This window comes from Mobula birostris, chromosome 17 (assembly GCF_030028105.1).
Source record: "Mobula birostris isolate sMobBir1 chromosome 17, sMobBir1.hap1, whole genome shotgun sequence".
In the NCBI taxonomy this organism is placed as follows: Eukaryota; Metazoa; Chordata; class Chondrichthyes; order Myliobatiformes; family Myliobatidae; genus Mobula; species Mobula birostris.
The window spans coordinates 67822283-67840630 of NC_092386.1; the positions used below are offsets into that span (position 1 = coordinate 67822283).

Sequence of the window (18348 nt, forward strand, 5' to 3'; positions counted from 1 at the left end):
GGGGGACGAGGTGTCTGTGAACCTGTTGCACGGTACTGCCCCGTGCAACACCTTCCACGCCAGGTCCCCAATGTATGGGGGAGGGACTCCTGCACAAAGAGACTTCCACTGGGGACCCCTCCACTGCCAGATGGGAAAACAGACCCCCAAGTATCGTCGGCAGGGAAGTGAAAGGTGTACAAGAGCAGCTCGTACAAGAAACGCTTCGGAGCATCGGGGAAGGGCTCGGTGGGCATCCCCGCGGGACGGCTCACGTTGTGCGGGACCATCTCCCGCGTGGTCTCCCGAGGCCTGGGTCTGACGAGTACATTGGGTGATGGTGCAGCTGGAACCCTCCCCCCGGCACCCACCATGATATGATCGGGACCAGTCCCCCCAGCAGCCAGAGCACCATCCGGTGAAGGAGCACCCTGCCCGGATGAGGCCGGACCCCATACCCTCCGCAGTTCCCAGTAGGAGTGGGCTAGTCCCCTCTGATGCTGTCCGCTGGGATTCGCGCGCCCTCCTGCGGGCCGTGTCCCCGGCAGAGAAAGTGCGTTGCCAGCGCACGCCGTCTCAAGGGGTGCTCTTCATGAGCTGAGGCCCATGTCTTGCTTTCTCTGGAGGCCTGCTTCGACAGTATCTTTGGGGAAAGTTAGCTGTTTTTTCTGCCTCTGGAATCATGTCACTGCCCAGAGTGTTGATGGCCGGTTGAAAAAACTGCTTGTTTTCCATAAAAGCATTGATTGTTAAGGAATTCTGGTCAGATGTAGGCTAGTACAGTGAAGCTGCTGCTGGGGTGCTGAGTGGCATTTTGCAGGTGTGCTGCAGCAGACCACTCACCCTGCCTTTGTTTCCCATGGTAGATATTTGGGGTTTTTTAGAAGATGGATTACAGTGATATCTGCACTCATCTTCGGTGTCTTGTGGAGGTACTCGGTCCACATCCAGCCCCAGAATTCCCTGCTGGAGCACAGGAGATCCAGGTATTCAATGGGTTCTCTCCATTGGGCCATTCTGTTCTGCCTTTGAAATCGTACCTCTGCACAATATTGAATCTTCTCTCCCCTGGGGCCATTAGGTTCAAAAGGTACATTTAATGTCAGAGAAATGTATGCAATATACATCCTGAAATGCTTTTTCTTCGCAGACATCCATGATAACAGAGGAGTGCCCCAAAGAATGAATGACAGTTAAAACATTAGAACCTCCAAGCCCCCCCAACTCCCCCCACCCTCACACAAGAAACAGCAAGGCAACAACCTCCCCCACCGAGCACCCAGCACGTTACATCTCTTCCAAATCACAGCGCAGTACTTCTATGCATCTGCGCCACAGTCAGACCCTTTGCACAATCAAACTGTGGCACCTACCTGACATTGGTGGTATTTTGTAGTGTTGACAGTGCTCATGGGCCTTACAGAAATTCATCTTAGTTTCAGAACTGAATCAACAATGGCAGTGTGAGTCCCTGTGTATGCAGTATTGGGTGAAAGCATTCCGCATGAAACAACAATCATGTAAGCAGGTCAAAGAAATGATGATGCCTAGCTATGAGGAGGTGGATATCAGAGACAATTGCCCAGTCTGGTAATTATTCACCACATAGTCTACAACAAAATTTGTCGTTAGGCTGGAACTATTCCTGTTGAAACTATTTGGAAGACTACATGAGCAGTTGTAGATCTATCTTCAGAAATGTTTAAAAGATTACTCTCCCCATTATCCCTTCCCCAAAATCTGTAATTGTCATGAAATTAATTCAGAGCTGCTTCAGCTACTTTTTGATCACACATAACCCTCCTGGTTTCCATCATTTTGGTAAAATGCTTCAGTTAATTTATTCATTCCAAATGAGAATGAAAATAGTTACGGCCTGTCTCCAAGAACTTGAGCCTATTCTGCACAGACCTTCACGACTGGCCTGATGCTGTTGACGATCTGGTATACAAAGAGAGAAAGCTACTCCAGCTCCCTGTTCAAGAACTTGTTGGATTTTTACTGGATTTGGTTTAAATTTAAGCCTTGCATAGTTTGTCGCTGCCTTGTGTGCAGTATCTGACTTTGTAAGTGCAGCATACTTGTAATGCACATTGAGCAATGGCCTTTGATGTGATCATGCATACTAGAAGCTGTGACCTCTGTCAGTATTCATGGCAAAGGTGTGGCTATTCGTTGTTGTGACCAGCTATATAGGTGAGGCTCTTTATAGTCATAGTCATACTTTATTGATCCTGGGGGAAATTGGTTTTCGTTACAGTTGCACCATAAATAATAAATAGTAATAGAACCATAAATAGTTAAATAGTAATATGTAAATTATGCCAGTAAATTATGAAATAAGTCCAGGACCGGCCTATTCATTGTTGTGACCAGCTATATAGGTGAGACTCTTTATTTAACATAACTTTCAGTATGTTGAAAACACAGTCCTTGTGTACAAAGTCCATATACTGTACAGATTATGGTAATATTTAAACACATCCCCTGTGCCCATGTACAGCATAAGTGTTGCGTGCACAGCCTTTTCATATGTTGTCAGTATCTGCACAGTGGCCCTGTGTGGGATACATGAGATAATTTACGCAGCAAATTAAGCAGTTTGGATTTGAAATACGACACCCAACAAGCTCCAGTCTGACAGATTGGCTGATGAAACAAGCGTGTAACATTTAACTGTGGTAGTAAAGACATATATGCAAGTGTCCCTTAAAGGAAGCTACGGTAACTCCACAGCTATTCCCTCCATAGCTGCTGTCTAACCTGCTGGGTTCCTGCAGCATTTTGTGTGTGGTTGCTCTGGATTTCCAGCACCTGCAGAATCTCTCGTGTTTAAGCTGTGAGTATTTAGTGTAATGATGAGAGGGCCAAAGCACCATCTCTGGGGCAATGATTCTCAATGGATTGGATAGTTGGCACATTCTCATTGATAAATCATCTTAGTTCCTCTGATTGTAAAGAGATGGTTTGTTTACAGATGTGCTAGGTTTTTAACCCCTTACTGGACACGAGCCACTAGTCTGCTCCCATTAACTGGATGTTACTGTGAATGCAGCCTTAGCAAGTGGTAAAATGACTGAAGGGGTGTTTGTTTCTTTAATCTAGGGGTTCTCAACCTTTTTTATGCCATGGACCCCTACCAATAACCGAGGGGTCCGAGGACCCCAGCTTGCGAACCCTTGCTTTGATCAGTACTTTTGCAGTCATCATTAGATATAAACATTCAATAGGAATTGTCAGAGGCAGTGGAACAATTATAGTGGAGAAGAGAGCTGATGAAGCACAGAGCTTGTTACAATTATGTTACATTTATAGATAGCCTAATTGTGGGAAGTAGAAAGGTTAAATATCCTAATTATAAGAATCAGTGTTGTAAAAAGTTTAATTTTTTTCTTTTATATCTTCCTGAAACTTTTCAGTTGATTTTTTTCTGTATTCTGCAGTTCCTCAAAAAATGGGAATTAAGTGAAGCACAGAGATAAATTGAGAAATTTAAGGAGATCAGGGGAATTGTGTTGAATGAGATTGTAATTGTAAAAGATTGCAAACTGATACTTTCTAGGAGTGCACACTTGCACTGCTTTCAGTAATGTTGCAGGCTGATCTCCATTTGCAGCATTTGCAGGAGAGGCATAAATGGACCAGATGTGCAAGATCCCAAACCAGGCTCCATTTTAAACCTGGGATGTGTCGGATTTATTTGTCTCTGAGACGTGTGCATGTAGTGTCTCCTGTGCTCCATAGCTTGTCCCACCCTGTCAGAGGACACGTATGGGAAACCAATAGAGGTGCCAGTCATTTTCTCCCTGTTAGCTTACTGAAGCAGTGAACAGTGGCACAGCACAGAAACAGGACCTTCGGCCCATCTAGTCCATGGTTTTCTGCCTAGTCCCATCTACCTGCACCCAGACTCTAGCCCACCACACTTCTCTCATCCATATACCAATCCGAACTCTCTTAACTGTAGCAATGAGATGGATGCCATCTAACCAGAGGGATGCCAGTAGACGATGGCAGGGTCTAAATGAGATCACTGGGCGCAAAGAAAAGGCTGGGAATATTAATAACTGTGGAGCTTCTCTTCCTGGCGAACTTAATGTATTCTACGCAAGATTCGAACAGAAGAGGAGCATCCCGCTCCCTCCGGATGAACCAGACCTGGTGGCATCGAGATTCATCATCACCGAGGAGGACGTTAGAAGGGCTTTCCTGAAGATAAATCCAAGGAAGGCGACGGGCCCAGGTGGCGTCCCGGGACGGGTTCTCCGGCCTGTGCAAGCGAGCTAGCTGGAGTGTTTGCTGACATCTTCATCTGCTCCTTGCTTCAGTCTAAGATCCCCTCATGTTTTAAGAAGGCAACGATAATCCCAGTGCCGAAGAAGAGCAAGGTGGCATGCCTGAATAACTATCGATCTGTGGCTCTGACGTCAATTGCTATGATGTGCTTCGAGAGATTGGTTTTGGCACACATCAACCACAGCCGACCGGTCAACCTCGACGCTTTGCAATTCGCCTACTGGAGCAACAGGTCAACGGCAGATGCCATCTCTCTGGCCCTACATTCCTCCTTAGAACACCTGGAGAATAAAGACGCATACGTAAGGCTCCTTTTCAGAGAAAATAGGTGCAGGAGTAGGCCATTCGGCCCTTCGAGCCTGCACCACCATTTATTATGATCATGGCTGATCATCCAACTCAGAACACCGCCCCAGCCTTCCCTCCATACCCCCTGACCCCCGTAGCCACAAGGGCCATATCTAACTCCCTCTTAAATATAGCCAATGAACTGGCCTCAACTGTTTCCTGTGGCAGAGAATTCCACAGATTCACCACTCTCTGTGTGAAGAAGTTTTTCCTAATCTCGGTCCTAAAAGGCTTCCCCTCTATCCTCAAACTGTGGCCCCTCGTTCTGGACTTTCCCAACATCGGGAACAATCTTCCTGCATCTAGCCTGTCCAATCCCTTTAGGATCTTATACGTTTCAATCAGATCCCCCCTCAATCTTCTAAATTCCAACGAGTACAAGCCCAGTTCATCCAGTCTTTCTTCATATGAAAGTCCTGCCATCCCAGGAATCAATCTGGTGAACCTTCTTTGTATTCCCTCTATGGCAAGGAGGTCTTTCCTCAGATTAGGGGACCAAAACTGCACACAATACTCCAGGTGTGGTCTCACCAAGGCCTTATACAACTGCAGTAGTACCTCCCTGCTCCTGTACTCGAATCCTCTCGCTATAAATGCCAGCATACCATTCGCCTTTTTCACCGCCTGCTGTACCTGCATGCCCACTTTCAATGACTGGTGTATAATGACACCCAGGTCACGTTGCACCTCCCCTTTTCCTAATCGGCCACCATTCAGATAATAATCTGTTTTCCTATTTTTGCCACCAAAGTGGATAACTTCACATTTATCCACATTAAATTGCATCTGCCATGAACTTACCCACTCACCCAACCTATCCAAGTCACCCTGCATCCTCTTAGCATCCTCCTCACAGCTAACACTGCCACCCAGCTTCGTGTCATCCGCAAACTTGGAGATGCTGCATTTAATTCCTTCATCCAAGTCATTAATATATATTGTAAACAACTGAGGTCCCAGCACTGAGCCTTGAGGTACCCCACTAGTCACCGCCTGCCATTCTGAAAAGGTCCCGTTTATTCCCACTCTTTGCTTCCTGTCTGCTAACCAATTCTCCACCCACACCAATACCTTACCCCCAATACTGTGTGCTTTAAGTTTGTACACTAATCTCCTGTGTGGGACCTTGTCAAAAGCCTTTTGAAAATCCAAATATACCACATCCACTGGTTCTCCCCTATCCACTCTACTAGTTACATCCTCAAAAAATTCTATGAGATTCGTCAGACATGATTTTCCTTTCACAAATCCATGCTGACTTTTCATTGACTATAGCTCTGCCTTTAATACATCATTCTAAATAAACTGATTCCTAAGCTCCGGAACCTGGGCCTTAGCACTCAGATCTGCAGCTGGCTCTTCAACTTCCTCACAGACAGGATCCAGGCTGTAAAAATAGGGGACAAGCTCTCCTCTACAATCACTCTGAGCACCAGTGCCCCACAAGGCTGTGTACTCAGCCCCCTGCTGTACTCACTGTACACCCATGATTGCGTAGCCAAGTTTCCATCAAACTCAATATATAAGTTTGCTGATGACACAACAATTGTAGGCCGTATCTGAGGTAATGATGAGTTTGAGTACAGAGGGGAAATTAAGAACCTGGTGGCATGGTGCGAAGACAATAACCTATCCCTCATCGTCAGCAAGATGAAGGAATTGGTTGTTGACTTCAGAAGGAGTAGCGGACCGCACGACCCAACTTACATCGGTGGTGCACAAGTGGAACAGGTCAAAAGCTTTAAGTTCCTCGGGGTCAATATCACAAATGACCTGACTTGGTCCAACTAAGCAGAGTCCACTGCCAAGAAGGCCCACCAGCGCCTTTACTTCCTGAGAAAACTAAAGAAATTTGGCCTGTCCCCTAAAACCCTCACTAATTTTTATAGATGCACCGTAGAAAGCATTCTTCTAGGGTGCATCACAACCTGGTATGGAAATTGTCCTGTCCAAGACCGGAAGAACCTGCAGAAGATCATGAACACGGCGCAGCACATCACACAAACCAATCTTCTGTCCGTGGACTCACTTTACACCGCACGCTGTCAGAGCAGTGCTGCCAGGACACAACCCACCCAACCAACATACTTTTCGTCCCTCTTCCCTCCGGGAGAAGGCTCAGGAGTTTGAAGACTCGTACGGCCAGATTTGGGAACAGCTTCTTTCCAACTGTGAACGGATCCTGACCCAGATCTGGGCCGTACCCTCCAAATATCCGGACCTGCCTCTCGGTTTTTTTGCACCACCTTACTTTCCAGTTTTCTATTTTCTATTTATGATTTATAATTTAAATTTTTAATATTTATTAATTTTTACTATTTTTAATATTTAATACTTGTAATCCAGGGAGCAGGAAGCGCAGAATCAAATATCGCTGTGATGATTGTACGTTCTAGTATCAATTGTTTGGCGACAATAAAGTATAAAGTATGAACTTGTATCCACCTTTTTTGCTGGCAACTCGTTCCACACTCTCACCATCCTCTGAGAGAATTAGTTTCCCCTCAGAGACCCCTTAAATATTTCACCTTTCACCCTAAACTTGTGACCTGTTGTTCTGGTCTCAGTCTCCCTATCAATACCCCTCACAGTACAAAGGAAAGTTGGAGAACTCCCCACTGAGCCCTGCAGATTACAACATGCCCAGGCAAAAAATGAAGTGTTCCTCGAGCTTACACGAAGTCTTGTGTAACGATGCAGGAGACTTTGGGCAGAGTGGTACAGTGATTCAAAGTGAGAAACAGACTAAGGTCAGGGTTACTCACACAGACTGAAAGCAGATCTTCCAGAAAGCAGTCACCAGGCTGTGTTCGGTTTTTTCCAAAGTAGAGCAGGCCACTTTGTTTTCAAATCAGAACTTTGCCCTTTTAACTTCAACACACAGTTGTATCAGACCAGTACAAAGGACAGCCCAGTCCATGTTCTTGAGAGCAATTGCAGATGGACACTGAACCCCAAGTTGACAACCTAATCATGATTTTAAAAGTATCTATAAATCTGGTTCCAAGGAAATAGTGGAGTATTTCTGTTAATAATTTAATCTTGACCATGGTTTTTGCTTAAAATGAATCATCTTTAGCTGCACCTTTATAGCTACTGCATTTATATGAATTTATCGATTTGCTATAATTAATCAAAATCCCGACGTGCAGGCAACCAAGTCCTGTATGCTTACAGTGAAAGCACAAAGAAGTTCCAAAAGATTCTTGCATACTTTGAATTTTTTGGCAACATTCCCAAGAGAAACAGGATGTGAGTAGAGCGCTTTTTATGGTAAGGAAGCAAAATATTATTTCTGAAGTAATGAGATTCTAGTGGATTATCATTTAAACAATTTGTGCTTTTTCCATCTCCTCTATCAAAACATTCTCAACGGTTATCATTCTTTCCCTTAGCCTGTTCAACTTTGGAATTTGTAAGGTCCTGAAGCTCATGCTCTTTATGATAAATGAATGTAATGTTACCAGGAAATTGAGATACTCGACGGAAAGCACAATTAGTCATTTATCCTCTCCATGAATTGTGTGATACCTCCCTGCTGAGAAGAATCTTTATGCTTAACGTAATACACAGTACAACATGGCTGCCTCCCGGCTGGTTTTCGCAGTTGGTGGTGATCGGAGGAGGTGCAAACTCATTAATCTCTAAATAATAAACTGCTGGAAGAACTCGGTGTGTCAGGCAGAATCTGCGGATGCAAGGACATAGTCAGCATTCTTGGTCGAGTGTGTCTGATGCAGGGTCTCGGTGTAAGAGATTGACCATTCCTTCGATCCTTGGATATTGCTTGATCCATTGAGTACTTCATGCAGTTTATTAGAAAAACTAGCAGAAGGCAACTGAAAAAAACCATAAGGAGAAAAGAGTTGAAATATGAGAATCAGCTAGCCAATAATATCAAAGAGAATACCGAAAGTTTTTTTTTCCAGATATTTAAAGAGAGGAGAGAGTGGATAACAGACCGCTGGAAATTGCACTAGAGAGGTAGTCATGGGTAGCCAAGAAATGCTGGATGAACATAGTAAGTATTTTGTGTCGGCCTTCACTGTGACAGACACTAGCAGTATGCCAGAAATTTGAGTGTGTCAAGGGACAGATGTGAGTGTTGTTCTTATTTCTGAGGAAAAGGTGCTTAGGAAGCTGGAAAGTCTGAAGGTAGATAAATCACCTGGACCAGATGGACTACACCTCAGGGTTTTGAAAGAGGTAGCTAAAGAGATTGTGGAGGCATTAATAATGATCTTTCAAGAATCAGTAGATTCTGGAATAGTTGTAGAGGACTGGAAAATTACAAATATAACTCCACTCTTTAAGAAGGGAGAGAGGCAGAAGAAAGGAAACCATTGACCAGTTAGTCTGACCTCAGTGGTTGGGAAGATGTTGGGAGTTCATTATTAAGGATGAGTTTTCGGAGTCTTTGGAGGCACTTGATAGAGTAGGCCGATGTGAACATGGTTTCATTTTCTTTGAGGAAATAACAAGCAAGATGGACAAAAAAGCATCTGTTGTTGGCGCTGTTTACTTAATTTTGAGAAGGCCTTTGACAAGGTGCAGCACATGAGGCTGCTTCACAGGAATGATACAAGCATGAATAGAAGATTGACTGATTAGCAAGAAGCAAAGAGTTGGAATAAAGGGGGCTTTTTATAGTTGGCTGCCACAGGGGTCTGTGTTGGGGCCACTTCTTTTCACGTTACATGTCAATGAGTTGGATGACGGAATTGATGGTTTTGTGGCCAAGTTTGCAGACAATGCAAAGGTAGGTGGAGGAGCAGTAATGGTGAGGAAGCAGGGAGCCGACAGAAGGGCTTGGACAGATTAGGAGAATGGGAAGTATATTGTCATGTAGAAGGAATAAAGGTGTAGACTATTTTCTAAATGGGGAGAAAATTCACAAATCAGAGGTGCACAGGGACATGGGAGTCCTTGTGCAGAATTCCCTAAAGGTTAACTTGCAGGTTGAGTCCGTGAGGAAGGCAGAAGCAATGTTAGCGTTTATTTTGAGAGGACTAGAACATTAGAGCAAGGATGTGATGCTGAGGCTTTGTAAGGCATTAGCCAGACTGCAGTGGGAGTATTGTGAGCAGTTTTGGGCCCCTTATCTAAGAAAAGTTGTGCTGGCATTGGAGAGGGTCCAGAGGAGGTTCACAAGAACGATTCCGGGATTGAGACCTTTCAAATATTGAAGGACCTAGATATATGTGGAGAGGATGTTTTCTGTAGTGGGTGAGTCTAGGACCAGAGGGCACAATCTCAGAATAGAGGGGTGTCCATTGAAAACTCAGATGAGAATTTAGCCAGAGGGTGGTGAGTCTGGAATTCTTTGCCATAGACAGCTGTGGAGGCCAGACCATTGAGTATATTTAAAGTGGAGGTGATAGTTTCTTGATTAGTCAGGGCATCAAAGATTATGGGGAGAAGGTAGGAGAGTGGGGTTGGGAGGGATAATAAATCAGCCAAGATGGAATGGTGGAGCAGACCCAATGGGCCAAATGGCCCAATTCTACTCCTGTGTCCTGTGGTTTTTATTATTTTGCTCCAGATTCTGGTATTTGTATTTGGTTGTCTTTCATTTAGCTCCAGCTCTATGCTCTGAACACCGCTCTCCACTCTGTATCACCAACAATTAGTTTTAGCACTGGGAAAAGTCGAGTTTATAACAGTCTGAGATGATGAAAATAAGGTTGTGGTTGGTTCCACTGGGTTGTCAACAGTCAATGATTGCTCTGGACTTTCCAAAGGTTAATCCCAAGGACACTACTGGAGGCAAAACAGTGGAAGATTAAAAGTTTTTTGTTTTTGCTACATGATTAGTAATACATTGATTCCAGATAAAAGGGAGAGATAGCATGGAAGTTCCTAAAGTGTTGCTCGGTGAGCAAGAAATGACTTTGCTGGAACGCTTCTAAATCTGTCGTGCTGACCACCAGGCATCCATTTACACTGTTCCATTGTATTTGCTCTATATTCCTTTCAGACCCTCCCAGATTCTACCACTCACAGACAATTCACTGGGCAACCTGCTCACCTTTGGGAGAGCGGATGCGGAAACACCTAAAGGAAAACGTGCAGTTACAAGGAGACTGTGCAAACGTCAGGCAAGGAGCATCATGGGTTAGGATTGAATCCGGTATGGTGGAGCCGTGAGACAGCAGCTTTCCTACCTGTGTCATCGTACCACCCATAAATTGTGACCCTATTTATCCCCTCATTTAAATGAACCTTTGCTTTTTATGGGATACTACAATGTGCCCGTTCACTGATCTGTTTGCCTATCAAACATTCAATAATTCGACGGCAAAAAAAAATGCTCCTTGACCTTGAAGCAACTTGGGACCATCAATGTGAAAAATCACTGCAGTTTGGCAACCTGAATCCAATTGGGTTTATTCCTGCAATACACACAAAATGCTGGAGGAACTCAGCAGTCCAGGCAAAACCTACGGAAAAAGCACTTGGGTTTATTCCTAGTGTTTCTAGTTAAGATGGTAAGATTCATTATATCATTTTAACAGGAGTGATGTCAGTTTTTCTGAACTCTCTTTTACATGATTACAAAAGCTATAGAGCTGTGCATTTTCTACAGTTTGTTAGAAGGAATTTAAGTTGATCAATCTTCTACCCCAAATCATTATCTTTGTACCATTTCATCAAACGCTATGTCCAGTGTCTTATGTGGGCGAAGGTTATTTTGAAATTTTATATTAAGACATTCTGTCATCAGGATTTGATTTGTTCTAGTTGTTTCATCCTCTTCTGTGAAAGCCAAATTATTGTTTTTTGATGCATGACTGATTCCAGTTGTGGATTATGATGCATGTAGCCGACTTTGAGGCTTTCCTCACTGGTTTCTCAAAGGCCAGCCAGTAGTCTGACAACACTGTAGTCATTTCATTAACTTCTAAACTACAAACAGATTGAGACCTCTCACATTTAGGTTTATAAAAACAGGATTTCTATAGTCCTTGTGAAGACGAGTCCAGCCCCCTACCCCAGTGCAAAATTCCTAACCTATTCCATGCTCAGCTGAGTTCTTTGTCATGAGTCGATCCATGCTTTCCGAAATGATTCACGTGCTCTCTTCCAGCCAGGGTAAACCAACTTTTCTACAGACCCAGTTCTTCTCATTTTCTCCTTTCTGTTCACTTTCATCTTAATGAAGAAATAATCCCGGATATGTATTTGAGTTCAGAAAGATAGATTTTAGTTGTCCTTGAGGTTTATTACATGCTCTAAGCTTCTGGCTGAAATTATGGCTTTGTGTTATCTTTTGACTTACATGAATTACAGTGAACATTGCTGATCCTATCATCAGTCCTCGTCCTTGATTCTTTTCTGATGTGTTCTAGTGCAGTGGTTCCTAACCCGGGGTCCACGGACCCTACGGTTAATGGTAGGGGTCCATGGCATAAAAAAGGTAGGGAACTCCTGTTCTGATGTAACAGGGCTTCCTATTTAGGCCACAACCAGTTTAACATTCAGCATCTTACTTTAGAAAGACTGACGAAGTCATGGGAAAGATAGGGGAACTTAGCCTCATGCAGGATGCCTTGAAGTAAATTTCCAGGTTAGGTTGGTGGTGAGGAAGGCAAATGCAATGTTAACATTCATTTTAAGAGGACAAGAATATAAAAGCAAGGATGTAATGCTGAGACTTACAAAGCACTGGTGAGGCCTCACTTAGAGTACTTTGATCAGTTTGGGCCCTTTACCTAAGAAAGGATGTGCTGATATTGGAGAGGATTCAAAAGAGGTTCAGGATTATGATTCCAGAATTGAAAGACCTTGTCATATGAGGAGTGCTTGGTGGCTCTGGGATCAGAGGACACAGACTCAGAATGGCGGGTTATCCTTTTAGAACAGAGATGAGGAGGAATTTCTTTACTCAAGTGGTAAATCTGTGGAATTCATTGCCATGGGTGGCTGTGGAGATCAAGTCCTTGGGTATATTTAAGGCAGAGGTTGATAGATTCTTGATTAGCCGGGGCATGAAGGGATACAAGGTGAAGGCAGGAGATTGGGGCTGAGAGGGAAAATGGATCAGCCATGATGAAATGGTGGAGTAGTCTGGATGGGACAAATGACCTAATTCTGCTCCTGTACCTTATGGTCGGTCTTGTATGACCAGTCTTTTTCACAGGTTTTAGTTATAGGAACAGATTGAGAAATTCGTCTTACTGAAGCCAAGGGGTGATGGGATGGTGTTCAGAATTTTATGGGATTCTTTTGAGGGAAAACATGTGTTACTGATCTGCCAGTTAATGACTAGAGTGTGGTATTGCTAGAGAAACAAAGCCTTGAATACCCTTTCTGCACCAAAACTTGTAAAGACAGGGCCAGTAACAGAGTATATCGATTCCATGTTTAAACTGACATGGCTGCTGCATATTCTGTGTTGTGTATTTTATATTTGAATAATATTCTACACATGTTGTTTGATTAAGCATTCTTGTTCATTGAAATAACTCATTATAGGTTGTCTGTAAAAATATGTGAATTACACATGTCATGACACTGCAACATGATGAGTGTGCGCCGCACTTAAAGTAAAAGATGGAGTTAGACTTGTATCTCTGGACTAATTGTTTTTCCTTCAATTTGTTTAAGTTACAAAACCTAATACTCTGGAGAATTTGGGGTTAATAAGGAAAGGGGGTCTTAATGAACTTTCACTTTAAGGGCAGTCATATTCCACCACAAAAATTAAAGGTTTGCTGTCGGGAGGAAAGGTTGAGATTTTCCAACGCTTCCAACAAAGGACTAGAAAAGAAAACTTGGTGTTGCCCTCGGAGCCACAGCACAAATAATTTGCTACTGATCAGCAAGCATCCTGCCAAAATTACAAGGAGCCCCAAGATAAAGTGAGGTGCGTGGGCACATATCTATGTGTGTTTGTTAAAGAGTCTGGAATGGTGGGTTTGGACTGATGTTGGAGAAAGCAGTCTGAGGCATGCTGAACGATGAATAGCAGACAGTTGGCAGTTTGCAACTGAACCAGAATACGATTGCAATCTGTCAATAATTAACACATTTATTGACACTTTGCACAATTGAATTTCCTTGACCTGGAGAATGGAAGTTTTGAATCTCATGCTGGCCTTAGATTTTCAAGTGAATGCGCTGTTAATTTAAGCACAGTTTACAATTGATCATTATACAAACCAAACTATGTTTTAACTCAGTCACGGCTAATCCATACCCAATGCAAGCCTAAGAATTCCTAATCCAACACATACAGACTGCTCCCAATGGGACTGAGGCCAGGTAAGCAGACTCATTTATTTAAAAAATATCCAAAGCGTCTGTGCACAGATTTAGAGAGGCAGCCTGATGCGACCCAAGGTGAGGGCAACATTTTTCTGGTACCCAGCTTGATCTGAACTCAACAGATATTTTCAAGTCCCTGTGAGCACAGACCGGTTAGCCAGGGTTTGTGTACCGTCTCTTTATGCTCCCTGCTCCACCCTTCCATCACTGCAGGGAAATTCATCAAGAGTCATGCCATAACGGGGGTTAACGTGCAAAGCATCTGCAAATATAGTTGGGAAAGGTCAGACTTTTGACTGCAGAGATTTGGGGTGGCCCGGTAGTGTAGTGATTAGATTAGATTATGAGGACACTCAGTCCTCGTTTATTGTCACTTAGTAATGCATGCATTAAGAAATGATACAATGTTCCTCCAGAATGATATCACAGAAGCACAAGACAGACCAAGACTAAAACGGACAAAAACCACATAATTATAACATATAGTTACAACAGTGCAAAGCAATACTGTAATTTGATAAAGAGCAGACCATGGGCACGGTAAAACAAAAGTCTGAAAGTCCCGATAGCCCCATCATCTCACGCAGATGGTAGAAGGAAGAAAAACTCTCCCTGCCATGAACCTCCAGTGCCGCAAACTTAGCGGTGCAGCACCCTGGAAGCACCCGACCACAGCCGACTCCGAGTCCGTCAGAAAACTTCGAGCCTCCAACTAGCCCTCCGACACCGAGCACCATCTCTGCCGAGCACTTCGACCCCGATCCCAGCCGCCAAGCAGCAGGCAAAGCCAAGGACTCGGGGCCTTCCCCTCCAGAGATTTCGGATCGCACAGTAGCAGCGGCAGCGAAACAGGCATTTCAGAAGTTTCACCAGATGTTCCTCCGTGCTTCTCACGTCCGTCTCCATCAAATCAGGATTGTGCACAGCATCCTACTGAACAAATAACAGATATTCATTCCGGAGTGGCCGCTGCGCGCTGCGTCACGCCGCCATTTTCTCTTCTTGTTAGCGCAACATTTTCCGGTACCAGCGACTCGGGTTCAATTCTCGCTGCTCCCTGTAAGGAGTTTGTACTGTCTCCCCGTGACTGTGTGGGGTTTCCTACCAAAGCTGTACCGGCTGGTAGGTTAATTGGTCATTGTAAATTGTCCTGTAATCAGTGCTAGGGTTATGTCGGGGGCTGCTGGGTGGCGAGGCTCGAAGGGCCAGGAGGGCCAGCTCCACACTGATTGGTTCATGTGGCAGGTGTCTTTCACTTCAGACTCTATTCTGCACTGTATCTCAGTAAATAAATAAATAGACTGAAGTATAAAGACACAGCACCAGGTACGACTCCCACAATTGACACAGTACAATATGTGAAGCCCATTTCTCTGTCCCTAGACGATAAGGGAACTTGGGTGTATTTTTAAGTTTGGTGCACTTTAATTAAGTTTCATGCACAGTGTGGGGAAGTGCTGTTAGCTGTGTATCACTTTATTTTTTCCACTCGATTACCCCTTGAGAAGGTGCAGGGTATGTCTGTGTATGAAGTCACATTCCACAGTCTTGAGCTGTGTGGCTGGCCGGCGTGAGTCATCCCCTTACTAACAGAGGACTCCTGGATCAGAAGTATTGAGTTAATCGATGTATTGAAGAGGGATTTGGATTTGATTTCAGAATCAAAGTATTTGGATACATTAATAAAGAACATTTATGCCATATAATTCTTCCACATGTCACAAATGCACAGTGTTAGCATCCTCCAAAATGTGCATTAAATTGCTGGGATAAGGAGTCAGGAAAAGAGACAAGTTTCTCATTTGAACATCAAGTTAAAGTTGAGACTTTGAGGTTTCAATGAAGTAAATAAGAGTTTCTACTAGATGCTGAGGCTGTGATAGGAATTGATATATTTTAGATGTCTCCAAAAGAGGAATTAAAGAAGTTAAAAATCTTTCTTTGTATTCAAGGTAGTTAAACTGGTTTTCTGTGGCATCAATTGTTATCGACAGGGAGAATAATAAAGAATAAGACAAGGCAGTTTGAAAGCAAGGAATAATAAACAGTAACGACAGTGAAGAGGAGGATGGGATTAGTCAATGAGAAATATTTAAGATGTGAAATGGAATCTGGAATGTGGGATTAGACTAGGAGAGATGGTACATCTCAAGAGTGAGGAGAGTGGAGTTAGACAAGAGGAATAACAGAATATGGGGACTGAATGGAATATAACCTGCTGGGATTTTAAAGAATGAGGTGCTGAGGAAGAGAATGACAGAACTAAGGGACATTTTAAAGCTGTAGGTGCTCATTTTAGCAAAGTGTTCAGGAGCTTCGCACGTAGAGCCAGAGCTACTTGTGGTGGTAAACATCGTCTTTTGCTACAATGGCCGAACTCTCCATCAATTTCAGGCAACCCCGTGAGTTTAACAGAAGTCGAGTTCATAAACAGGGCAAGGGGCTGGACACCAAAACCGGACTGGAGGCCGAGCGACTGGAGAGGGCATTGACTCCATGCCGGAGGGCAGCGTGAGCAGTGTTATCGAGCAAGTGGACAACCTCAGTGTCAACTGTGAGAGCGGGGAGGAGCCGGCACCATCCCACAACTGGACACAGTTCAGGAGCGAGGACGATGATACGTTCCTTCACCTGGCCATTCTACACAATTACCCAGATATTGCCATCTTCCTCGTGAGGTCTAACACATCTGTCGTTGACCTCCGCAACTCGCCCCAACAGCGTCCGCTGCACTTGTCAGTTATCGTGTGTCTGCCGGTGTTGACCAGGGAGCTGATGCCGACCTGGAGTGCACAGACAACCGGGGCAACACAGCCCTGCACCTGGCCTGTGAGCAGGAAAACCTGGAGTGCTTGAACTCGCTCCTTGATCCAACCCTGACCAGAACCAGGCGCCAGCGCCAAGACCTAGAAAAGCGCAATTACAATGGCTACACGTGTCTGCACATTGCAGTGATGGGAGGACGTTATGAAACTGTTCAGAAACTGCTAGATTTAGGAGGCAACATTAACACTCAGGAACCGAACAGTGGGAGAACCCCCTTGCACTTGGCAGTCGAGTTCCAGCGCTGCAACGTGATGCAGCTCCTCATCGAAGGCGGAGCGGACGTGAACCGACTGATGTACAACAGTTGCACGGCCTTCCACCTCACCGCCGGCCGGCCAGACCTGGAGATCCAGAACCGGCTGTTCAAGCTGACCGACTCCTTGCTGATCCCACTGTACGAACCTTCGGACTCCGAGTCCGAGGCGGACTGCGATATCCACTCGGACTGTGATGTGCCTTTGGATTACGATGACCTTCAGATAGGAGGTCACTCTCTCCACTGAAAAATATCATGGACCTTCTCAACCCAACTCTCATAGCGATCGTGTCATCAAAGTGGAACCACCAGCAGACACCATACTTTCCAGGCTGGATCACAGACCCTCCCACTCTTCCTTTGAGAGAGAGAGAGAGAGAGAGACACACTCACTGACTCAAGTCCAGGCACAGCAGGTCGTTCCCTCCTGTCAGTGGGGCTCAGGGTGTGGAGTGAGGTTGGCTGAAACTGGCGAGGGGCTGAATGGACACACGTGCAGAAAGCTGGCAGGCAAGGACAACCCAGCGAGTTCCAGCTTGTCACTTGAAGCTGTCTTTCCCCACCTACCCAACCCTTCAACAGTAGCTCATTCCACGCCTTTGCTGGACATTGGATATGTATGAACTGACAAGTGGGATTTTGGGTGGGAATGCAGAACTCCTTCTCCCCAGCCCTCCTACCTTGAACCCTTGCATTATCAGGCACGTGGGTAGTCTACCCAGGCTGAGAGTTGTCAGGTCCAAGCCGCAATGGTGGATCTTCATTGGGATTTGGATTGGTCTCACCTTGACCAGCATGTCTTTTGGACCTATAGATGGAAATCTACAAGGATGTGAGAGAATCAGCGATCTAGTTCTGCTGCACCTTGGGCCTGGGCGGTACACTTCCTTCACATGTTATACAGAGAAGCCACGGAGGGCCAGTGGTGGATGGGGGACCAGGGCTCCCCTGCATTGCTCCAGTGCCCCTGATCCTGGTGTGCTGGGACCAACAGTCTGCCCCTTTGCACCCTTATCCCAGCCCTCAGTAGCTGAGTTCTAGAACTCAGTAACTCCATGGCTGTACACTCCTCTTGAGGAACGCCTCTGCTTTCCCTCAAGGGGAATCAGTAACACTTCTCAAGGGTTGCAACTTTAACCTCCCTGCTTTCTTGCCAACCTCAATGCAAACATACAGACAATGCCCTTCGTGACACCCCAACCATCGTCTTCAGTTTCGTGTGCACCCTTTAGCTGATTAAATGACGAAACCCGGTACTTGTACCAAATTCTGATAGCCAGCGGCCCCTTTGGACATGACAGCCAGGTAGTCTCTGCAGCTTGCCACAGGCACATTGGACACTAAGGTTTTGTAGTCATTCTCGAATCAGAAAGTCA

The 18348-nt window shown here is 44.9% G+C and overlaps 1 protein-coding gene and 1 pseudogene across 4 annotated transcripts in view; both read left to right on the forward strand.

Moving 5' to 3' along the window:
* The window catches only part of mfhas1 (multifunctional ROCO family signaling regulator 1), a 103508-nt gene that overhangs the window by 60597 nt on the left and 24563 nt on the right, over positions 1-18348 (forward strand). The window contains exon 2 of one of the 4 annotated variants that reach the window (XR_011889569.1): positions 10601-11111. The exons of the other annotated variants lie outside the window; for them this stretch is intronic. The gene's annotated coding sequence lies outside the window, so the exon portion shown is untranslated. The remainder of the gene's footprint in view (positions 1-10600; positions 11112-18348) is intronic. 4 annotated transcript variants of the gene reach the window in all.
* LOC140211741 (NF-kappa-B inhibitor alpha-like) lies at positions 16259-17219 on the forward strand (annotated as a pseudogene).